The following is a 27,156-nucleotide window of genomic DNA, read 5'->3' as shown; positions in this document are numbered from 1 at the left end:
TTAGGTGCGGAACCGTAGCTCTTAATTAGGTCCTTATGATATATATCATAAAGACCTAAGAGCTACCTTTCCGCAGCTACCTTACCATCAATTCTTTGAAGAAACCTATATAAAAAATAAATATATATACAACCATATACATGAAAATATATAAAATGAAATAAATTAACCTATCTTACTATTAGGTGCGGAACCGTAGCTCTTAATTAGGTCCTTATGATATATATCATAAAGACCTAAGAGCTACCTTTCCGCAGCTACCTTACCATCAATTCTTTCAAGAAACCTATATAAAAAATAAATATATATACAACCATATACATGAAAATATATAAAATGAAATAAATCAACCAATCTTACCATTAGGTGCCAAAACCGTAGCTCTTAATTAGGTCCTTATGATATATTATAAAGACCTAAGAGCTATGGTTCCACAGCTACCTTACCATCAATTCTTTGAAGAAACCTATATAAAAAATAAATATATATACAACAATACACATGAAAATATATAAAATGAAATAAATCTCCCAACCTTACTATTAGCTCGGAACTGTAGCTCTTAGGTCTTTATGATAGTTATTGAACATAGATGGTCCTCAAGTAGTCAAAAAATATCATAAAGACCTAAGAGCTACGGTTCTGCAGCTACCTTACCATCAATACTTTGAAGCAACCTATATAAAAAATAAATACATATACAACAATACACATAAAAATATATAAAATGAAATAGATCAACCAACCATATTATTTATAGCTGCGGAACCATAGCTCTTAGGTCCTTATGATATTTATTGAACATAGATGGTTCTCAAATAGTCAAAAAATATCATAAGGACCTATTATACCATACCCTTGGGTAACTACAAAGATAGCTGTTTTACTGTACACATTGCTTGCTCTTCAAGGTTATTGAATACTGTTCTGTTCAGTTGTTGGGTTCCTCTAAAATATCAGATAAGTATAAAATATTTTAAGGATGGAAACTTAAAACTTTATTTTATTTATAGTTCTTTATAAAATGTTTATTCAATCATAAGACATTCATATAAAAATAAGGAGATGTGGTATGATGAGACAACTATCCACCAAAGTTCAAATGAAGTAGATGTAAGTCATTATAGGCAACTGTACGACCTTCAACAATGAGATAACCCTAAAACATATGGTCGGGTTTAAAAAGCCCTAAGACACTAAAAATATGAAACAATTCAATTGAGAAAACTAACAGCCTAATTTATAACAAAACAAGTTTACATAAAAAAACAAATATGACAAAAATGAACCAAGGACAACCACTGAACTTTCAGGCTCCTGACTTGTGACAGGCACATAAAGAATGAAATGTGTCGGGGGTAAACATGTTTGTAAGTGTTCAACACTCCCCCTAACCTGGAACAGAGGTGTAACAGTACAACATAAGAACAAACTATAAAAATCAGTTGAAAAAGGCTTTACCCATCAGATGGATACAAATAGAAATACATCTAACAAAAACACAAAGAAGATGTAAATGGGTACTTATACATCCCAAAAACAAAAAGACACAAAGTACAGATCTGAGAGTTTTAGCAGTTACTGACAGCTAGTTCAAAGCCAATAACAACTAATAAAAAACATATCATAGGGATATTCAATTTCATCAAAAACTACCTTGACCAAAAACTTTAACCTGAAGCGAGACAGACGGACGAACAAACAGACGGACGAACAAACAGACGGACGAACAAACAGACAGACGAACGAATGGACAGACGAACGAACAAACAGACAGACTAATGAACGGACGAACAAACAGACGCACAGACCGAAAAACATAAGGCCTATAAATGGGGCATAAAAATCATGTATCTAAGGCTTAAATAACAATCAGTACACATCCAACATCCAACGGATTAAGGGTAAAGACGTCATTAACAGTCAGAAAAACATGACCTTGTGCAATGCCAAACTATAGGTATTGACAGATTGTAGAACCGTGAAAGTGTAACATATGTGTAATATTTAGTATGGTTTTAATTCATTGATGACAAAATCAATATTTACATCAATAAAAACAATATTCAAAGATTAATTTACAGTGTTGAATAGGTAACCTTTTAGAATAAGTTTATTTAAAGAATTGATAAGTGTATCCCGGATTGTTTATGTTTTCTTTAGTACAAAAAATTCTCCTTTAATCAATGTCATATTTCAATCAATTTCATATATATTTATCTCAACAAGAATAAAAACATATCCAACCAAATATTAATATTATCCTGTAAAATTTAAACCATAAAACATTTCTTTGCATGTAAATATCATTAAGTAAGATTAAGGTTATTGTTCTGTGACCTATTGCTGTTCATATGGATGTAGATGTAGATGACTATAAATTATATAATACATGGCAAATATTTGTAAATACTGAATATCAGCTCAAAACTAAAGCAAAGAAACAGACAGATATCATTATGTTGAAAAGATATGTTAAAATTTATATCTGATTAATCTTTTTAGCTACAATTAAGTATCCAAAAGGTAAAACAAGAGTGCACACGCTAAAATGTCTGGCTTACTATACTGCATGACCATTGATTTTATGTTGATAGTCCTACATATAAAGTTTTACTACAAGTATCACACTAACATTTATGATCCAAGAAAATGAGGTCAAGGTCAGATTAACCAAGCTGGAAATACATGTACACCTTTAATACAAGAGTGCACACGCTAAAATGTCTGGCTTACTATACTGCATGACCATTGATTTTATGTTGATAGTCCTACATATAAAGTTTTACTACAAGTATCACACTAACATTTATGATCCAAGAAAATGAGGTCAAGGTCAGATTAACCAAGCTGGAAATACATGTACACCTTTAATACAATCCCTCCATACACAGAATATAGATGACCTATTGCTTATAGTATAAAAGAAACAGACCAAACCATGGAAATTCTATACTGACCAATGAACCATGAAAATGAAGTCAAGGTCATTTGAACCCTGCCAGACAGACATGTACACCTTAAAATCATTCCATGCATCAAATATAGTTGACCTATTGCTTAAAGTATCTAAGAAAAAAAGTTAACCAGGAAAACTGAACATTGACCAATCAACCATGAAAATGAGGTGAAGGTCAGATGATACCTGCCAGACAGACATATACACCTTACAATCATTCAATACACCAAATATAGTTGACCTATTGCTTAAAGTTTAAGAAAAACAGACCAAAACACAAAAACTTAACATAAGCAATGAACCACAAATGAGGTCAAGGTCAAATAAAACCTGCCAGACTGACATGTACATCGTAAAATATTTCAATACACCAAATATAGTTGACCTACTGCATACAGAATATAACAGAAAAACAAACCAAAACACAAAAACTTCACATTGAGTAATGAACTGTGTAAATGAGGTCAAGGTCAAATAAAACCTGCCAGACTAACATGCACATCGTGAAATATTTCCATACTCCAAATATAGTTGACCTACTGCATATAGTATTAGAAAAAAAGACCAAAACACAAAAACTTAACATTGAGTAATGAACCGTGTAAATGAGGTCAAGGTCAAATAAAACCTGCCAGACTGACATGTACATCGTAAAATATTTCCATACACCAAATATAGTTGACCTGTAGCATACAGTATTAGAAAAACAGACCAAAAACACAAAACTAAACTATGACCACTGAACCATGAAAATGAGGTCAAGGTCAGATGACACCTGCCAGTTGGACATGTACACCTTACAATCATTACATACACCAAATATAGTAGACCTATTGCTTATAGTATCTCAGATATGGACTTGACCACGAAAACTTAACCTTGTTTACTGATCCATGAAATAAGATCGAGGGCAAGGTCAAGTGAAAATGTCTGACAGGCATGAGAACCTTGCAAGGTATGCACATACCAAATATAGTTATCCTATTACTCATAATAAGAGAGAAATTAACATTGCAAAAAATCAACTTTTTTTTCAAGTAGTCACTGAACCATGAAAATGAGGTCAAGGACAATGGACATATGACAGACAGAAACTTCATATCATAAGGCATCTATATACAAAGTATAAGAAGTTAGTTAACGCCGCCGCCGGATCACTAATGATCCCTATGTCGAGCTTTCTGCGACAAAAGTCACAGGCTCGACAAAAACCAGGGTTTGTAAAAGTTTTTTTTTTTTTATTTACTATTAACTATTATACCTGTATACACTGGGTCTACCATTGTTGAAAGTCTATATAATGGAGTTGTAATAATGTCTGGCTATCCTAAATTTATGCATCTGAATACAAAGTTAGACGACTGTAAGTTCACAGTACTCCAAGAACTGAAAAGAAACATTTAATATTAAAACAGGCCATGAAAATTTTTACATACAGGTAGACTAGAACAGTCTACTTGCTGATGAGAGAAGTCAAAATCGACTCAAAACATTACGATTTTCATTAAGTCAAATGACCCTAGAAATATTAATAAATATAAGGTTTTCAGATCCAGGATTTTGAAAAGGGGGCCCATAAATGTAGCTACATAAGGGGAAGGGCACCCCTTAAATCAGTCTCAGCTTTTGCAAAACTAATGTAAACTTGAAGACATGTACGGACATTTTGAAGAGTGTTTTACAAAATTCTCCAATATCTAAACAAATGTGAAGAAACTGTAATAGTCATCATTTTGTTTCACATCCAACCTTATTCTGCACGAAAATTTTGTGAAATCTTTTTGATTCTACAAAAGTAATTTTCTAGAACTAAGAGCTTTCAAATCCCAAAGTTATCGCATTGAAGCAAATAATTATATAACTAAATAATACCTTAAACTCCTCATAAACCTCTGAACATATCTGGTGTACCAACAAAGTTCTAAGAAAATAATCCATATTTTTATTCAAGGAAAGATCAAACTAATTTGGAGTCAAATTCTAACCTTTTGATCACATGATCATACAGGTAATAAATCTGTTCATCACATCTACTCACTTCACACTTGAGTAACTAGCTGTGTACAAAAATAATTTAACCTGACAAAGGTATTTCACCAAATTATGTAACAGAATTTTGTTCAGATAATAAAACATTCCCCTAAAGGGAAAAGTTTTAATATAAGTTGCACAACTTTGCCCCCAGCATAGCTATAGAAAAACAGTACAATAAGGGGTGTGTTACAGGACACTTTTTATGAAGATTATCAGGACTCTTTTTATGAATAAGTCACTCGTGCATTCATTGAGTTCATTTTTATCTTTTATCACTTTATCCTTAATTAACGTACACCTTGTGACCTAATTACCTTGATTTATAAATATAATTTATCAGGTTGGGAACAACCCTCTAAATGAGGGATATCCCTTAAATGAGGGACTGTCCCCCAGACAAGGGGTCATTTTGCTGTTGTAGAAAAGAAAAAAGAAAATCTTTAACTTTTTTAACTTAAAAGTGGAAAAATTCATTATTTTTGAAACAACTTTTCTAAAAAAGGGGTCCACTTATTTTTAATAATAAAGAAGATATATAAGTCCATCAATATTACTTCCGGTTCCGGTTGAGGACAATATTACTTCTGGTTCCGGTTGAGGAACATGTGCATTTTAATAATAGACAAACTATGATAAACAATTCCTAAATATAGAAGGACAAAGGTTCAGGGAATGGTTCCAAGTAATATATAAAGACTCCTTATATTGATAACATCCACCACAACAGCCAATTATCATCATCGTGCCCATTATCTACATTCTTTGACCCAAAACTTGTCACATCATTGTAAAAACTAACAATAATATGGCGTCTATTTTTGACGATCTACCTTAAATTGCCGTTTAGAGTGTTACTCAATCCAATCTTTGGATGCCGGACACTGAATTTATTAAGTATATAAGTTGCCTGATCAACCAAAACCACCAACAGGCATTGCTATCAAGGCACCTTTTGAAAAACTTGATCACGACTTGTAAAGGCCAGCTGCCCATATGGTAGCATTCCGAGTTGAATCAAAAGATCGGTTTCTGCTTTAGATAAAAACTTTTGCTTTTCGCTACCATTAGAAAAAGAGCTTCATGGTCTTGTGTAATATATCATCTAGTCAGATGAAGAAACAATTTGCAAGTTCAGCAGTCCGTGACAAGAAACTTGTACTTTGAATAGTCAATTTTGACAAAAATAAATTTACAAAGAAACGAAGTTACTTACACTGTCACATTAAAGGAAAATTCTGACTTAAAGAAAGCGTTGACAAATTTGGAGTCGTCAAACCCAAAACTTAGAACACAAAATGAGGCTTTTGAGGAGCAAAATCAGTTTTTAAACAAGAAACTATATGATCTTGAAAAGCAACTTCAATGCTCTTCAACTTTGTACTTGTTTGGCTTTATATCTATTTTGATCTGAGCGTCACTGATGAGTCTTATGTAGACGAAACGCACATCTGGCGTATTAAATTATAATCCTGGTACCTTTGATAACTATATTCATGGGATACATGTACCTGAAATTGAATATGAGGCAACCATAAGCACACACAACCGATTTACAGGGCTTACAACACAAAATGATGACATGACAGATATAAGTGAAAAAATCAGAGATGAACAAAAAGTAAAGAAAGATGATGATAACAGTATTCCTAAAGAAAAACCATACAGGTATGCTCAAGATCTAGAAATAATTATTGACTCTCATGGAAATGGTCTATTGGCATCAAAACTGTACAGAAACATACAATCCAAAATCAAGGTTCTTGGACCAGGAAAGAAGAATAATATAAAAGGTGCAGGGGAGACTATTCTTGAAACAACCAACAAAGACACATGAGACATATTGTCTTAGGTGTAGGAAGCAATGACTTGAGTATCAAAACAACTACAGCAAGTGTAAATGAAATGAAAAACTTTATAGAAAACACAAAAAAGTCATACTCGTTCCGACATACATGTTTTACCAACATTTGATTGTGTGAAACAGCCCCATTTCAACAAATAAAGATTCGTAAGGGTTCCACGGAACCCATCAGTGTCTCGCCTACTTTTGCTTTTATTGTCTATGTTTTCGATGTGATTAAGGGGAATGCACAAAATAGATTTACAGCTAATGAAATAAAACGTTTGAAATGTATGAAAAAAGTTATGCTTGTAAAAAATGAATACTTGTGAGTATGCAATTGAATCTATAGATTAATTTATAAGAGTTGAAACATAAATTTATTGAATGAACAAATAATAAAGAAGATAATTTTTACATTTTCTTCAAGATACTATCTTTTGATTGTAAGAAGCTTCTGTCCAAGTTTGGTAAAAATCAAGGATGGTTTATGAATCTAATAAATGTTTTAAAAACTTTAACTGCAGACTGTATGTAATGTTAACTGGAAGAAAAACTAAGTCCATTTATAAGTGATATACGGAAAAACAGGAAATAAATTTTGACAAAATTTCCTTCTTTTTACTAGCTTTTGATCATAAACAAGCTCCTGTCCAAATTTGGTAGAAATCCAGGATATTCTAAGAAAGTTAATAAAATTTTAAAAACTTTAATAAAATTTCAAAAACTTTAACCACAGAGTGAATATTTGTAGACGCCGCAGACAATGACGACAACGGAATGTAGGATTGCTATGTCTCACTTTTGAGACAAAGGTCGCAGGTTCGACAAAAAGCAAAAGAATTCAATGAAGAAATAAAGAAATATTGCGAAAATCAATCAGATGTTAAATTCATTTTGAACAATGACATTCAGTGGTATTAACACGTCCATTTTTCAAGAGGATGGCATTCATTTTAATCAATCAGGCAAAAAATGCCTCGTCAGAATCTTAATAAAATGCTTCGCTGAGCGCAGCCTGATACAACCGCAGTGGTCGAACCCTGAACAGTTGGGGCAAATTTGGACACAATATTGAAGCTTGATACTATCTGAATTTGGATTGTGATCAAATTTCTGACATATCGGTTTCTGACACAAAATAAATGTGGTCAAAGATCTTACAAATCTAATGCGCAATACTGTGCAATTGAAGATTTCTTCTTGGAAACTTTTCAAAAATTTCAAAAAAAAAAATTGGAAACCCCCCCCCCCCGTTCCCCCCAAACTTTTTGAATCCCCCTCTTAGCATCACCATCAAACTCAATTGCAGTCTTTCCTTTGTAGTATGGAACCTTGTAGTACAATTTTAGAGAGATCCATACACTTAATCACAAGTTACTGTCTGGAAACTAGAAAACTGCTTTTTTTAACCATAAAAGCCCATTTAAATACATCATAAAAGTATTAAAATAGAAAATGATATCATAGTCATGACTAAAATTTAAAAACCTTCATCAGCAACTTTTAATAGTACATGTAATATCTTAAAATAAAGTTCCTTCATCAACATTTAAAAGTAACTTCTAAAAATAAATTGACAGCTAGGACTTTGCAACCATAAAAACCCATTTAAATGCATCAAAAGTATTAAAATAGAAAATGACATCATAATCATGCCTAAAATTAAAACACTTGCATCAGCAACATTAAATAGTAATATCTAATAATAAAATTCCTTCACATACATAATCATGGCTAAAATTAAATAATTTTTAAAATAGAAAATGACATCATAATCATGCCTAAAATTAAAAAGCCTCCATCAACAACATTAAATAGTAATATCTAAAAATAAAAATTCCTTCACATACATAATCATGGCTATAATTAAATTACCTTTATTAAACATTTTTAAAACAGTAACTTCTAAAAATAAATTGACAGCTAATCACCTAAAGACAATACATTTCTTTATAAATAATTTACAAGCAGTGTAAGGGAAGTAATTTAACAATATGTGTTTGAATTACCTCCCTTACACTGCTTTAAAATTAGGTTTTGTACTTAAGTAATTGTCCATTAATCTGAAAACCCTTGTTTTTCCCCCTTTATTGCCCCTAATTCCTAAACAGTTTGAGCCATAACCCCCCAAAGCAAATTCTTACCATCCCTTTCTGATATAGCAACTTGTGGTATAATTTCAGAGAGATCCATACACCATTTCACAAGTTATTGTCTGGAAACTAGAAAAATGCTTATTTGGGCCCCATTTTGGCCCCTAATTTCTGAACTGTTAGGACCATAACCCCCAAAATCAATCGCAACCTTCCTTTTGTGGTCATAAACCTTATGGTAAAATTTCATAGAAATCCATACACTTAAACAAAAGTTATTGTCTGGAAACCAATGTGTCTTTGGACGACGACGTGATACCAATATACGACTGCAAAAACTCATTATTGTGTTTTAAGTTAAAGTAAAAGAAACTAATATATTTATATATTATTTTGATAACTAAATGAAATAGAAAATATACACATTACACATATATATCAATGACTTATATGTCCCTGCATATATTAACAAAAAAGATCTGTAAAGTAATAATAATGGAGTTATTTCCCTTTCCCCATGTCCTTTGTAAATAGATAGATTTGTGACTTACTATATGAATATTGCCTATTGGAATATCCATGGTTTAAATGAAGATAAATTTCAGGATGATTTGTTTATTGAAAATGTTTGTAAATATATAGTTTGTTTTGCTGAAACTATGTTGAGAGAGTCTCCAGGAAATCTTCCAGGTTTTACATCTCCCTATATAGTTAAGCCTACTAAGGCCAAAAAAGGGGGGAGACCATCAGGTGGCAAGCTTGTATTCATAAAAGCCAAATTTAAAAAAGTAATTTCTGAAATAAAACAGAACAACTTCTCAACATATGGTTAAAAATAGATGGAACTTTCCTCAATTTGTAGAAAGACATTTTTTTTTATGTTTTACTTACAATTTATATCAAACGATAAATATCAATAAGGATGTTTCTGAATTGACATTCACAAAAATGGAAAATGATATTTCTTTTTTTCTTTCTAAAGGTGAGGTGATTTAAAGCGGTGATTTTAATGCACGCACGGGCACAGGCACTTGTCTCAGAAAACAAATTACCTATATACCTTAATATAACACGTTATATTAAGGTATATAGGGGGAAAAATTCTGAGACAAGTGCCTACTGTGCGCATGGGTCAGGGTTGAATGACTTTATTCAAAATGATGGTGTTAATGACAATTTTACAGACTGTCCAGTACCTGAAGATTATACACCTGATTTACCCTTAGACAGAAATCAATTAGATAAAAAAAACAATTTACATGGGAATCTTCTAGTTGATATCTGTGTCCTCTCAAGTGAGAATTGTGAACGGAAGATTTCTTGGTGACTCACTTGGCTACTTTACATAGTAATGGTAAGAGCACAGTAGATTATATGCTGACATCACAGAGTTTATTTTATACCATCAATAACTTTATGGTAAAACCACTTACTGATCTATCAGATCATTGTTTAATAGCATTGAATATTTTTAATTTTAAACACCCTAAAGAAATAAAGACGGAAGAACTATGGTCCCTTCCTGGTACTTTTAAATGGACCGATCAGAGCAAGGACATTTATATCGACGCTTTTTTAGAAGAAAACAGTGTAGAAGACATTCTATCTTTACACAAACTAATTGACGATAATAGTTTTAATGATATTGATTTCTTAGTTACCAAAACTAATGAAATCTATTTAGAAGCTGAAAAAAATCAGTTTCTTTCAAAGCAAATTTTAAAAAATCCATCATGCAAAGACAAACAAAAAAGGCAAAACCTAAAAAAGTATGGATTTCAAATGATTGCTAACTCCTTAGAAAAGAAGTTTGCTCCCTTGGAAATAGATAAGCTAAAGCACCCAATAATAATGCATTAAGATTGACTTATTGCAACTGTAAAAGAGAATACAATAAACTTAAAAATAAACTAGAAAAGATTTTTTTTCAATCCTTGATAAAACAAATAAATGATATAAATCCAAATTAAGAACACCAAAGAATTTTGGGGTAGCATTAATAATTACAAAAAAAAGAACAATAACTGTGAGCCTGCTATTTCTGCCAAAGAATGGGAGATGACATTATAAAAATTTACTTGCTTCAAGTGAAAATGATAAAACTGATACTAATCAAAATATAGAGAACAAAGACCATAACTGTACTAATACATCCCTTAATGTCCCTATTACATGTAAAGAAATCAAAGACAGTGCATTAAGAAGTTAAAAAAGGGAAAATCTGGAGGTCCTGATCTGATAATTAATGAGTTTCTAAAGGTAGGGTCAAACACTTTAGTTTTACTTCTGACAAAACTTTTTAATAAGATACTTAATTCAGAAAAATTTCCAATAATTTGAAACATTTCTCTATTGACATCAATTTATAAATCTGGTGACCCATCTGATTGTGGGAATTATAGAGGTATAAGCATAACAAGCTGTCTTGATAAAGTATTTACCTCCATATATTACAAAAAAGACTTAATGATTTTCTTGAAACAAATAATTTATTATGTTCAAATCAAGGTGGTTTTAGAAAAAAATAAGGAACTGTAGATCATGTCTTTATTTTAAAAACAATAATAAACAAATATTTGTTTAAATGCAAAAAGAAACGATACGTGTGTTTTGTAGATTTTAAAAAGGCTTTTGACAGTGTCTGGAGATCAGCTCTCTTCTTAAAATTACAAGATAAGGGAATCCAAGGCAAATTTTATAACATACTGCATGACATGTACTCTAATATGTTATATTCATGTAAATATCAGAATATGTTTACTAAGCCTTTTCTTGCTAATCAAGGAGTCAAACAAGGAGACAGTTTAAGGTGGTACCCAACACCTTGATTAATATTAATTTGGCTCGTTTAATTTTCATAAAATTTTGACAAAATGTTTACTTTGACCCTTTGACAAAAATATAAAAATTTCAAAAAATTTGAACCAACCACTTTATCAGAAATAAATCATGCTATGCCTTAAACCTTTTCCAGATACACAGGTTTGTCTGTACTCAGAGTAAATTTTGAGGTGAAAATGCAGCCAATTTAGCCAAAGGGTCCACATGAACCATAACAGAGATAGTCATTACATTGAGGAGTTACACCTCATTTGTGGGGTTGTTCCCTACCTGTTTATATGAAAAGTGTTCATAAGAATTATACTTATAAAAAGCTAACTATGTGCCAAAATGCTGAAATTAAATAATGTGTCAACGAAGTTACTGACTGCAAGAGTAAACTGCAACGATACAATATTTCCATGTACAAACCTCTGCCAGGGACGTTAAATGAAAAAAATAGTGTGTCACGTGATCAGTACGTGGGTCTACTCGAAAAGAATAGTAGTTCAGCTGGTTCTCGGCTGACTACTAGGGCGTGTTATATTGGTCTCTTCTGTACATCTCCAGAATGTCTTCTGGTGAAGAGTCCAAAAAAAATGAATATGGACCTCTTCTGGAGATATTCTGTTTATTAGAAAATAAATATATTCAGTTAAACTGTTTTGATTCGGTAGACATTGGTTGTCGTTTGTTGCTGTGTAACATATTTGTTTTTCGTTCATTATTTTGTACATGAATTAGCCGTTAGTTTACTCGTTTGAATTGTTTTACATTTGTCATTTCGGGGCCTTTTATAGCTAACTATGCGGTATGGGCTTTGCTCATTGTTGAAGGCCGTATGATGACCTATACTTATTAATTAATTTCTGTGTCATTTAGTGGAGAGTTGTCTCATTGGCAATCATATCACATTTTAATTTTTTTAAATGACTGTAACATTGTGCTCTGTTTTGGCATATTGATGTTATTATATAATAGTGTCTGACGAACAAAGAAAGTTGGTTGGAAGAAATCGCTGTGATCGTGATATTTTTTCTTAATGCTTTCATAACTCAATTTTGCTAAACAAATTCGGATTAAAGCCCTGACCATTTATATCTGGAATAATCTTAAACTGTACAAGAATTTGTCAATGTTTGTCTGGTATATGATCGAAATAGGATATCTTGTCTATCAATTTTTTTTTAAAGTAACCAAACTGGATTATTTTTTTATAAAGCAAAGATATCGCAGAGTTCTCAAAATCTTTTCCCCTGGTGGTCCTTGAAGAACATCTATGACTCATCTACTGGTCCTAACTATTATTTAGATTGCAAAATTTTGATGTTCAATACATTCGGACCACCACTTTTCGAAAACCTTAATTGTATATGCATGTATACAAGGTATACAAGGTCATTGCGTTTCTCAGACTGTTTATGACTAAATCCGTTGGTTGTGTACTAATTGATACTTTAGTCTGGAAGAACAAGATTTATTTCAGTGAAAGCTTTGAACTAACTTCCAGTAACTGCAAATACTCTTATTTCTGTGCTTTGTGTCTATTGTCTTAATGATAGCTGTTTTTTGTGTGTGTCTCGTACCGATCTTTTGAGTTAATCTAATTGCAACTTCTTTTTACAGTTTGTTCTTATGTTACACCACTGTCCAAGTTTAGGGAGGGTTGAGTGCTCACAAACATGTTTAGCCCTGCCGTATTCTTTAAGTGCCTGTCCCAAGGCAAGAGCCTGAAGTATAGTAGTTGTCGTTGGTTCATGACTGTCGACTCATATTTGATTTTTATGCCGCACCTAGGGGCATTATGTTTTTCGGTCTGTGCGTTCGTTCGTTCGTTCGTCCGTTCTTCCGTCCGTTCGTCCGTCTGTCCCGCTTCAGGTTAAAGTTTTTGGTCACTGTAGTTTTTGATGAAGTTGAAGTCCAATCAACTTGAAACTTAGTACACATGTTCCCTATGATATGATCTTTCCAATTTTAATGCCAAATTGGAGTTTTTACCCCCAATTTCACGGTCAACTGAACATAGAAAATGATAGTGCGAGTGGGGCATCTGTGTACTATGGACACATTATTGTTTGTAAATTGTTTTGTTATATATAATTAAGCCGTTAGTTTTTTCGTTTGTTTCACATTTTTTATGTCGGGGTCTTTTATAGCGGGCTATACGGTATGGGTTTTTGTCATTGTTGAAGGCCGTACGGTTGCCTCCTTCATTTGAACTCCGGTGGATAGTTGCCTCATTGACAATCATACCACATCTCCTTATTTTCATATTACATACCTGACCTTAAACTCGTGTTTTCCTGAACATCATGAAATATTTGTCACTGGAAGTTAAAAATAAGCAACCAACAATCAATCAATTTAAACTTGTGTTAAATAAGGGGAAATCCATTTGATATTTATTTTTATTTTTATGATGTCTTGGGGGACAGAAGGATTTTAAATATGAATATTGGGGCCTCATAAGAGCTTAAAAAAGGTATGATTATCGCCAGATTAAAATGAATAATAAATCCGCAAAAAATCCTCCTGCCCCTCCCCCTCCCCAGAATATCAAAAGGTCGTCCCCCTACTGTTACTGTCCGTGTAGTTCTTATATTAACTCAGCTTATCGTCCCTACTGGGATGTCCTAATAAGGCTGCCATACCATAAAAACGTTTCTCTAATTCTTCGTCAATTTATCCCTTTCTGCACCCATTGTATAAAAAAAATTTAATCAACGTGTGCAAAAATCAGAAATGGACCTCTTTTGGCTCACTACCGAAGAACAAAAAAACACGCCCCTACACTTTGTTCATAGTTTGAGTGAAGCCAAAATACGTCCTTGGTGCATATCATATAAGAAGTCAGTTGCTGTATGACCCATACCATTTAAATTATTTCCATATTCAATCAATCTAAATATTTGAAAATTTATTTCAATTTTTAATCGAATGAGATATATTATATTGATCTTTAGTCCGTGATATTGTATAAACTTACCAAATTTGTCAAATAGGTGCAATGGGCCGTGTGCAACATTGACTATACCAACTGTAGTGGTGTTTTATTTATTGATACATGTTCAAAAGCTACTATTTTAAACTAATTGCTTACTTATTTTCGAGCAAACCAACGTTCGAAAATCCGTCCTTACTTTTTTTTCTCAAATTAAAACTCAAAATTAACTTAAGGAAAATTAAAACAATAGAAGTTTGATTTATTTAACAATTTCCCTTGATACAAAATAAAACAGAAGCACTGCTAATCAAAATTTTTAATATTTCTTTCATCAAGCTACCATTAGCTAATCAATTAGTAACGATCAAAAGACAATTGTTTATTGGATAAGATCTGGGAATATTATACTATTAGTATATAGTCCCAGCGGTCTCTAAAAACACCGCAAAGGACCTCCTTGGTGCACAAAGGAGCGCAAAGGACCACAAAGGAGTACGATAAGTGCACAAAGGACCTGAAATTGATATTGAAATTTCTGAAAAACGGATAGCAAAATTCAACCCCATTTCCTACCTTTAGAATTACTGCCATACCGTTCCCTTTGTGTCTTAGAAACGTTTTCGTCCAGTGGCGTAGCTAAGCCATTTTTAAGTGTACGCCCGAACCTCGGCGAGGGGTTTGAGGGTCCCCAGCGGGTACAGGCCAAGGGACCTCCCAGCAGGGGTACGACGGAAGCTAACGATTTATTGAGAGAGAGATACTATTTCTGTCATTAAAACTCAGCAATAGCAACATACTTTAAAGTCTAATTTCTTGATTTTTCATGTATGATTTATTCAGTGTGTTGATTTGGAATCTAATGGCCAATAGTTGTTTCTATGAAATATGTTTAAAAGGAGATGTGGGGTAAAACAATCAATCGACCAAAGATCCAAACCTTTCGAAATATAAAAAAAGAAAGTCTACGTTTTCAATGGTGTCGTTCTTTTGATTATTATGACTTAATCTAGTTTTCTCCCCTTTCATGCGCAAATTTCGCTAATGGACAAGTACATGCAATAATAAATTTTCATAGATGGTCAGGTGTGATATAAACATACTTAAAAGGGTTCCGTGGAATCCTGTGTTTCGCCTGGGATTGCTGCTGTCGGTTAAACTATAAAAAGTGAATCCATTTATCAGTCAAATACAGGATTAAAAAGAAATCAAACTTTTCTTTAAATGTTTTTCTTGATCTTGGAAGATAAGCTTCTGTCCAAGTTTCATAACAATCTATGAAAGTTTACAAATGCAGCAGGTGAAAAATATTTAATTCAAGACCGTCTGTTAATTGCCCCCCAAAAAATAGTAAAATACTGAAAAATGAAAAAAAATATAATTTTTAGACTGAAATTTGCTGACTGTTATAAAAGTTTTGAAATCATTTAAAAATAAAGGAATATATCTCCCCCATGCAAAGCTCTGATTCTTTGTCCGGAATTGGCTATACTTTAGGTACGTTTTATTTTGATCAGCTCTTCCAATGTTTTTATTAGGTTTAGGACTTTCAAATATTTCGGCCTCGAGCATCACTGATGAGACATTAATTGTCGAAATGCGCATCTGGTGCAAAAAAAATTCGTACAGTTGGTGTTAACATTTTTACATAAAATTCGATGAAGTTTTGACAAAGTAATAAATGCGTAACAAACAGTATCTACTTGTTAACTAATAAAAACAATGTTCTTTTCAGTAAAATGCGGAAAAATTAAAAGTAAATTTTCATAATATTATGCTCTGGATACTCTTTTGATCATAAAAAAGTTTCTGCATATATTCTGTAAAATTTCATAAAGGTTTTACAAATTTATTGATGTTTTAAAAAAAATTTAACCACAGGCTGAACATAAATATTGACGACGCCAACGCCGATTACGCCGGGAATGTCTCGTAGGCTCGACAAAACTGCATATCGTATCTCAGCAGATAATGAATTGCTTTAAGCTATAGGAAAGGGAAGATAATTCACAGTAGATTCAGATTTTGACAGAAAACGAACAAATAAATAATATGATACCATTTGATTAAAAAGTAAATTTCTTCCGACTGTTATCTTCAATTACAAGTCAGTGGAGAAAGAACTACAAGGCTCATGTGCTTTTAGCCAGATCTTTTGATTTATTTAGATTAAAATATTTTTTCTCCAAAATTAATGTGTACGCCCGGGCGTTTTGACGTAAACATAGCTACGCGCCTGGTCGTCATAGCAATTTATGATTCATCAAGTAAGAAAATTTTGGTAAATACTTTGCGTTAGACAGCGTTTTTTCAAAGCCGGACAGATTACTCTGCACAAAGCACATTGACAATGTCACAGATTATACCAAAAACAAGATACCTCTAACATCTAATCAAAGATCGCAGATTATGTCCGACATTTTTAACGACAATGGCATAGCAACAGCTGATGACACCATAGATTTCGACACCAAGTTCAATAAACTTTGTAACAGCTTTCCGTGTTTTGTCAATTATTATGAGATGAGACTAAAAAACCATTTGTTCAATTATGTTAATCAACCCTATCGCAAATATGACTCTAACAGACTCTGGACCAACAATAACTGTGAGTCGATGAACCACCGCTTTAAGGTAGCACTGAATTGGAAACCTCACCAATTACCGGAACTGCTAGAGAAAATTTACAATGTAACCCAACTTCACCACACAGATGTAAGACGAAGTATAGTTGGCAACGGTAATTACGAATTTTTTTGGAAATTTCAAGAAACACAAAATACAACATTCCAAATGGCACAGTCTTTCCCAAATTGAAAAAGAAGTGCTTTACAGAAAGCTTGCCAGTGACAAAAAGTTCAGTGACAATATGTTAAGAGCGGCAAATGGTTTTGAGATACCGAAGGTTAAACGTCTAGCCAAGAAGCCTGGGCAACGTCACCGGCCAAGGTCTGATATCCTTTATAATTTTCGCATTTTTGGTAAATTCTTTACCCTTGAAAAATTACAACAATAAAATATTAAGAATAATAATTGACATTTTTATCATTTTAATTTTATATTATTTTTTAACTATTTAAAATTTTACATACATGAGCCATCACTTAACCCAGATATAAGGTCGGTTCCGAACCGATACCGGTGAAAACACCAAATCGTACATTAGTAAAATCGCAATTTTTATTGAAATTGTTTTTTTTTTCCATTTTTTCTTCAGGAATTATAATATTTTTATGCTTTGAAAGGAATTTCAGGTCCTTTGTGCTCCTTTGTGCACAAAGGAGGTCCTTTGCGGTGTTTTTAGAGATTCATTGAACACGATGATTTGAAATTTGTACTTAATCGTGTGTCACGTGCCGGTTGGCACGCGCTAATTAACAAGTCTTTAACTTCAAAATCAAAATATCTATTGATACTAAATTTCATATTTATTGTTTACATGCTTATATCTTCTTTTATTCATGTTATTTGTGCTCCTAAAACACCGTTCAAGTGTCTTAGTGCAAAAACTTTGTTCTTAATGCACTATGAAGACTTAGTCCTTTGCGGTATTTCTTTCTTAACACCGCTATGGGAAGTCGTTCTTTTTTATAAAGATATTTATTAAAACGAAATAATTTTTGGTAAAGATAATTTCCTGTAAAAAATGACGGTCTTGTAATCGGCGAGGGACGCTTGCGCTTTTTCATAGGACATTTGCGCATTTTTAATGGACTTTTGCGCTTCAATTCATAGGACATTTGCGCTTTTTAAATATGTACATTTGCGATTTTTGTATAGGACATTCGCGCTTTTACAATATTTTCTGTATGGATAAAAGTTAAACAGTAATTCTATTGCAAATTCGTGTTTAAAAGTCATGTTATAGCACATTGATATATAGAGATTAAAACATGGCTTTTTCCATATCGGCCCGGGTATCATCCCGAGACCCCCATATCAGCCCGAGACGTAGTCGAGGTGCTGATATGGGTCGAGGGATGATACCCGGGCCGATATGGAAAAGGCCATGTATTAATCTCTTTATCATATACTCCGAAAATAAAGAAGATTAATTAACACAGGAAGCTGATATGGATTTTCTGCCCGGGCCGATACGGCCATATCAGCACGGATAGTGACGTCATTGGGCTGATACGGGGTTATCAGACCGGGTGTGCAAATACGACTTGTTTTCTTCCGGTCGTTACACATATTCAAAAAACACTGTATTAGGTATGAAGTATATGATAAAGTTATATATACCTAAAAGTAAACATTATAAAGTTAAGTTATCACAGGTCAGTTTTTGCTTGATACCTGAAGCCCATATTTAAGTCTCTATATCTTTTAATTCTTGACTGAGATGCCTGTTCATCAATATAACGAATTCTAATGTAATTAAGCGACTGTTGTTCAATGATAAAAATCCATCGTGGCATATGCATTAATTTTGTCCTCTTCACTTTCTCTTTAACTTTAAACTCTATATTTAAGACTGTGTCAATGTGAACTAACTAAAGACAAATATAAAGTTGAATTTATTTACGTAACTCATTAAAATTACAGGTAGACGGCTATAGATAAAAAGAGCAAATGTCCGGTCAATTTACTACAGGTGTATCAAAATTTAAAGCGCAAATGTCCATATTGTTTGGAGAGCACCGGGTTACAGGTAAAAAAGCGCAAACGTCCTGTGCCCCTTGTAATCATTTCACTTTTCACATCTCAGCTGACACTCTATTATTTACAACAAAAGATTATAAAAAAAAACACCTGTGGTTGGTGTAGAGGTAAATTCAAGCTAATGCCACATTCAAGATGTTTTTTCTAACGGTTCCTTAAAAAGGAGGGTCTGGATTGGGGTTTACAGATTAGAGAATATTGGGTAAAAAGTGCCGAATAAAGGCAAAACAAATTTAATGAATACAGAAAAATCGGAAAAAAAATAACGAATAGAGAAGGATAGAGTGCTAATATATAAAGAATAAAGAAAAAAAAATAACAGAATACAGTGTTGGAGGACACCCCCCCCCCCCCCCCCCCCCCCCCCCCCCCCCCAATTCAGACCCTCATAAAACTGACACACATTTCTTACATCTATTTCATTATCACACCTAACAGTTTCTGGGTATATATGTGTTTATTTTTAATGTAATTATTATTGTATTAAGAGAGCCTTATTGAAAATTGGTATAATCCAAATGAGTTACTCTCTCTAAATAAAGATATTATTATTATTATTATTATTATTATTATTATTATTATTATTATTATAACAGTGGTTTGATTCCGCCAGTGTACTTTATCCGGAGGAAGAAAATCCCCAGTGATTTTTATCCACCAACAAAAATTCAATAACAAAGGATGCTTCAATAATTGAAACTTTATTTAAGAACAAATCTGCTCTTTAAGTTTGGTTTATATCAAGTTCAATGTCCTGATCATTGATAAAGTATTTTGAGTTATAAAAATATCCTCCTCCTCATTATCAATATTACTTACTGGATTGACTCAGATTAATTAAACTGGTTCCTTGAAAATCATTCTAATTTTAACCCATTTATTTATGTAAACAATAAACAGGTCTAATATAAACAAATCAACGATATTAAGATAGACGCTTTCACACTATTTACATCCAATATTCTCTAGTGAAAAACAGTTACCCGGAATAAATACACGGCGGAATGAAAGTACGCTTACATATACACATGGTGGTAGGCGTATATGAGGCGCCGTTTTACTATTTATTCCTTATTTTCTGATATCAAAAAATATTTCTTGATATCAAAAAATTGAATTCCTGATATATCAAAAAATGATTTTTGATATCAGGAAATGTTTCTTGATATCAAAAAATATTTCTTGATATCAGGAATTCAATTTTTTGATATCAAAAATTGCCTTTTTTGATATCAAGAATTCGATTTTTTGATATCAGAAAATAGCAAAAATATCAACGATTGCTCCCTGTGTGTCAATAAAAGCATCAACGTTCACCAATGAGCCCTTACATTAAGTCTGGTGTTTCGGTCGTGTAATATATACGAAAGCATATACCAGAGTTCGGCTTCATCAGTCTTAATATAAGAAGTTTTGTGTTTTTTGTGTTTCACATATTTATTATTTTAAGGTTTATAGTCAACAATTGTAAGTTCTCGCTTCTTTTATAAGAAATCATTGGTTTCCTATGAAACAGATTTGTGAAGTCAGGTTTTTGCAAATATCAAGCCCCAGTGTTTTGTTCATCTTGTTTTTATATTTTTTCCCCGTTGTTTATGTTGAGGATTTAGTAAGTAAGTTAGTTCTGTTAAGTTTGAAAATAAGGAGATGTGGTATGATAGCCCATGAGACAACTAGCCACCAAAGTTCAAATGAAGTTGATGTAAGCAATTATAAGGAACCGTACGCCCTTCAACAATGAGAAAACCCCATACCATATAGTCGCCTATAAAAGGCCCCAATATGAAAAAGAAATAAACAACTCAATTTAGGAAGCTAAAGGCCTATATGATTTATAACAAAACAATTTACGTAAAACAAATATGGCAGACATCATTCGTAAATATAAATCAACAAGCAGACTTCGTAACGTTCAGTTATTTCACATCCAATATTTTATGGAAATATTCTTTACAAAGCACAAAAATGTCGGCATTCACCTCAAAATCTAACCAAACCTTTAAACAGACTTATTCGGAAAGGATATACCGGTAGTTACGATACTGTTGTCAATTAGTCATTAATGATTGCATATTTTGGTATTAATATTGATTCACTCATAGGGTCTTTGCATCGGAAATAAACACATTTATTCTAAAACCAGTTGTTGGCATGATACGGTTTATGTTCTTCTCATATATTTTATGATGGTATGATACTAAACTCCTAACGGGAGGGATTGTACTTGATTTTCTTATGATGAAGACATAATCTTTCAATCAGTTTAATTGAGGTCTGGAGCTGGCATGTCAGTAACTGCTAGTAGTCCTTTGTTAATTTATGTATCATTGTCATTTTGCTTAGTTTCTTTTGTTACCTATTCTGACATCGGACTCGGACTTCTTTTAAACTGAGTTTTACTGTGTGTATTGCTATGTTTTTCTTTATTCTACATTGGCTAGAGGTATAGGGGGAGGGTTGAGATCTCACAAAACAAGTCTAATCCCGCAACATTACAACATAGTGTAAGAACAAACGTGGCAGGGTAACAACAACAAAAAGACGCAAATTACAGATGTGATAGTGACAACTAGTTCAAAGCCAACAACAACATAAAAAAAATGCATGTCTTGTATTTTCAAAAGATTTGAGTATTTCTTATGAACCGCGTCTTCCATAAACCTTTTAAATGCATATGAGCTTTTTCTGTGAAGTAATGAAACGTTTTAGTAGGTTGGATGTACGTTTTCATCTCTAAAATACCTTCATTTTGGAAAAGTTTGTCTTTATATTGAAAGGATTGTCAAGAAATTATCACTTCATTTTGAGAAAAGTGGTAAGTAAAATTTAGTAGGGTATATATTTCGACTCTTCAAAATTCAAGAGTCTATCCTAAATTGAGGTAAATTATATGGTCTTCCAAATACCGTTTCGATTCCTAACATCACTGAAGAGACATTAATTGTCGAAATCCGGATATGGTGTACAAATTTTTGCACCTCATGTTTGCGGTATACCATCTTTTCCGCAAGTTTATTGTTTTCTGTTTGGTATTAAATTAATAATATAGATCAATTTTGTTACATCTTGTGATCCGTTTATTTGGCAATCGCCAATGGCAGTCAGCAGGGTTTAAGAACATCCGTTGTTCGACCTGTTAGTCAAATGCGTTTTGTTAAAATATGCTTTTTCACTTTTTTGATCTTTTGGAAAATGTTGTTTGTGCTGTATTTAGACCCCTCTACTAAGAAATTTGTTTTGCATGCACCCGTATACAAATTGCGATTTTTATCCAACGCAATCATAGGTTTGAACGTTGTTTTCAATTTAGACTTGTTTATGCATTGTATTAGATATATAAGGTGAAAAGATCGTGTATATCGCCAGTTGAACCTGACTATATTATCGAGCAATCGTGTCTAAATCTTGAAAACATTTTCCAGTATGTAGTAAATTCTTAGGTCGACATATCCCGCCAATTCGGATTGTACGACACAAGAGAGTAAATATGTTTTATTTAGGAATGATTTAAAAAAAATCTTCCATATATTGTCTTTAAGTGCATGTGTCCTGAATTTCGTAATAAGTTTGATCAAACTGAAGATAAGTGTAAATATTTTTTTCAAATATTGTTATTAAATAGCAGTTTTCCGGAGACTTTGAAGTCTTATTCATGTTTATAAAACTTGAAGTGTATAAGCATTTTGTTTTTGTAACAAGGGACACAATGTCATCAATATAATGACCAATACCGTGTATAGTGGTACTCCACACTATAAAACAATTGGTCTACCGAAAACATTATTTCAGATATTTCCTGATGGTTGGCCTCATTGGTGAGCCTGAATGTTTCAAATGACACACAGGGAGCCATCATTCTTTTATTTCTTATTTTCTGATATCAAAAAATCATTTTTTGATATCAGGAATTCGAATTCTTGATATCACAAAATCATTTTTTGATATCACAAAATCTATTTCTTGATATCAAAAAATCAAAAATATTTTCTGATATCAAAAATTCGAATTTCTGATATCAAAAAATCTATTTCCTGATATCAAAAAATGAATTTTTGATATCAGGAATTCGAATTTTTGATATCAGAAAATATTCTTTATTTCTTGATATCAAGAAATCGATTTTCTGATATCAAAAAATAGAATTTTTGATATCAGAAAATAATTTTTTGATATCAGAAAATAGGTAATAAATAGTAAAACGGCGCCTCATAGGCGTACGCCTGCAAAGATTAAGTAGTGTGAAAATTTTAATCTGGTAATTGAGATTAAATATAATTAAAACTATGAAGATGTAAAAAATATTTATACCTTTTTTAATTATAATGTTCTATATATTTGCTAGATAAAAAGACTGAAGACAAAATTTAAACTTTAATGTCATATTTGGTTTTATTGAAAAATCATCAGTTGATGCCGTGTAACAAATGAAAGGCCGGGGACACACACTTTCATCCTTATATCACTTAGGGAATACAAGTACACGTACTTGCGTTGTTGTAGTAATACTAATAAGATTTATACTCTGGATTCATAGCAAACTTAAAATCCCTGTGATGATAAAATGCTTTCTTCCAAATTGTTTCTCATCAAATAATTCAAAGCCTATATGACACTAATCATCATAAAATTTCAAATTATTTTCCAAGGGCTTTTTCCTTACGTGTACAATTGGATAATATTTTCTAAGATATTTGTGACTTTCATCCTAATAATATCAAATATGTGTGACTTTCCCCGCATCATACATGTATATCATATATGGACACATTTTCCCCGTTAATTCTCAAGCTGAATATACTGAACAATATTTTAAAAGAAATATTTCTACTCTGCTACACGTTTATGCATTTAAAACTCGCATTATTTCATATCGGTTAAGAATTAGCTTCTCTTATGGATAACACGTGGCCACATGACATTCTTTATTCTTTAGTAAAAAATTCCATCGGTCTTTAACAGAAAAAACGGACCAGAAAACCGGTCGTTAACGGACTTTTACATGTTAATGACCAGTGGGGCGTGGTTTCTCTGTTTAGAGTGATGTCCCTTTAATAAAACGCAATCGCGATTCAGACGTTTGGAACATATATTTACGTCTGCTTCAGACGACTCAAATGATCGTTTTGTCGTACGTTCCGATGCTGATAGAGACAAACTACTCAGCAACAAGAATTATAAAATTATAGAAAACTTTATTTTGTATTCATATACTGAAAAACTGCACTTAAATGAATGGCTGTGACTTATAGTTATCACTATGACTGGTCTTCACTCTTTCCTATAGAAATCGTACAATAACTCGAGTTTGCTTTGAACAATTTGAATTTATGAGAATTTAAAAAAAACATGGTTCCTCAATGAAATAAACATAATAGTTATTGAAGAACTGGTCATTATCGTGAAACATGGCTACCCGTAGGACAGTGGTATTGACTGCGACAGCGACAATGACCTCGCCTACGGCTCAGTCGTTATCGCTGTCTTAGTCAATACCACTGTCCTGTGGGCAGTCCATATATCACGATAATAACCAGTTCTTCAATAACTATTATACAATTTTTATTTGGTTGAGAAATATCGGGTTTTAATAATTTATTATTTCTATAGAATTTGTAAAGATTAAAGAAAAAAATTAGAAGATGCACCTTAAATACTGTATTTTGAGTTCGATATATATATCTTGACTTGTCAATTCAATTCAATATTTTATTTACACTCAGACACAAACTATGTGTTACATGAGGACAATACAATAAATGACAAATAGACAGGAAAATAGTAACAAAATTATACTATTAAAAGATCATAGAACTTATATGTAATGTACATGTATCTTACTATACTAGAGTAGAAAGTTTCTTGGTAAATATAGATAAATTATGCAATAGCTAACAATGACATAAGGACAGCATCTTTTGCATTTTCAGTACAGACGGGTATGTTGTATAATAATTCGGTAATTTTTTTTTCGAATTTCAATGATAGAAGTGTTAGTACATGCATATAAATAATGATATTCATCACCAACACATTCATTACATAAGGGACATATACGATCGGTTCTAGCGATGTTGTAGTCCATCTGACAGTTTCCAAATGAATTTTGAGATTGCATGTTCTCAGTTTCGAAATCCAGATTCTTTTATCCTCTGGAAGACGAAGTAAATAATTTTGAAGAACAAGCTGAACTTTAAATAACTTATAATATTCGCCACGAGACGAATTATCAATAATACTAAACCACTTTTGAAGAAACTGATCCTGAAGAATCTGTTTTATTACAGGTTTTATAGTTAAATAATCAATGTATTGGTTGAAAAACATATAACCTAATCCTGAGTTGTCAAACATAGATTTCACAAATGACACCCATTTAAATTTATACATAGAGTTACTAAGTTTGTTTTCATTTTTAACCATTCTACTCCAAAACGATCATACTCTTAATTTTACTTTTATTTCTAATGGAAACCTTCCTAGTTCTCCATATACTATACAATTTTTCTGATCCATACAATAAAATAGGTTCTACAAGATTATCAAACAATTTTAGTTGTAAATCAATGGGTAAATGTTAATTTCTAATCTTTGTATTTGCAGCAAAAAGTGCTTTTTGCGATTGTTCCACAAGTTTTTTCTTTACACAAACAAATGACCCATTATAATTCAGCAAAATACCAAGGTATATGTAAAGCTATCTAAAATTTCAAGAGATGTACCATTAAGTTTAAAATCAAAATCCATTCTTGCTTTACTTTTTCTAAAAATCATCACTTCAGTTTTACCAATATTCACACTAAGCTTCCACATAGTACAATAATTTTCAAAAACTTTGAGAGCATTTTGCATTTCATCATAAATATCAGCAAAAATTATAGTGTCAACTGTATACAACAAAACAAAAATTTCTAAAAATACGTGTAATTCATTGTGACATTTTTTTTTAATTAATTCTAGAGGCAAGACATTAAGATATCTGAAGTAGTCTTCTAAGTCATTTAAGAATATGGAAAACAAAAAAAGGGGAAAGATTTTCACCCTGGAGAAGTCTAATCATACACGGGAAAAAATCTGATCTCGTATTATTGTATTGAACACACGATTGAATATTATATTAGTATACATGTTATATATAACTTTGAAACATTTTCCTTTTATCTGGCTCTTTTTTTTCACTTTGAAAATGATATGAGCCAGTCCATGCGAAAAGGTACAAAAAGTCCTTTTGATAAACTTCATAGGAAACGTTGTTAAAGTTCGTTAAAATATTTTTGAAAAACGATTTTATCCGAAAAAATTTATATTAATGTAAACATTCATAAACTTGTCAAGTCTGTCCCGAATTTGTCAAATAAAACCGTTGCCCACTTTGATTGCACTGATATCTGTATTGTAAGCGAGAGACTTATCCCCACTGCTACCGTTGAAAAAAGGGTAGGTTGGGGTGGTAATAGCTTAACGTAAAGTTTTAATCATGGTTCAACTTTATTCTAGTAGCTTTTATCAAGCCAAAGATCAATTTTATTCCAAACGGACGTCACTTTTCAGCAAGGTTTACTGTCAAGCAGGAGAAGTCAAGAGATGACAATATTTCTATACTCATGTCAGCCCTTTGGGTTTGAACAAAAAGGGGATAAGGGTAAATATTGATGAGACAACAACCCAACGACACAGACAAACAAGACATTTAGAGTCAACATGAAGTCTTTTATAATAGAGAGATCCCTATACAGAATATCAAGCTCAAAACCGCTTAATGTATAAATAAAGTAATTTAATATTATCTTTCGTTAAAGATATC

The 27,156-nt window shown here is 32.2% G+C and overlaps 1 long non-coding RNA gene across 1 annotated transcript; it reads right to left on the bottom strand.

Annotated features, from left to right (window-relative positions):
- Nucleotides 1-856: 856 nt before the first annotated feature.
- On the bottom strand, nucleotides 857-12,208 carry LOC127734962 (uncharacterized). The gene is made up of 3 exons (XR_007997892.1): nucleotides 12,182-12,208; nucleotides 4,221-4,345; nucleotides 857-948 (listed from the first exon to the last, which is right to left on the bottom strand). It is a non-coding gene; the product is annotated as an uncharacterized LOC127734962 (long non-coding RNA).
- Between the last annotated feature and the right edge of the window lie 14,948 nt (nucleotides 12,209-27,156).

This window comes from Mytilus californianus, unplaced genomic scaffold (assembly GCF_021869535.1).
Source record: "Mytilus californianus isolate M0D057914Y unplaced genomic scaffold, xbMytCali1.0.p SCAF_3, whole genome shotgun sequence".
Taxonomy (NCBI): Eukaryota; Metazoa; Mollusca; class Bivalvia; order Mytilida; family Mytilidae; genus Mytilus; species Mytilus californianus.
Note: the sequence above shows the minus strand (reverse complement) of the source record. Positions and strands in the feature narration are given on the sequence as shown.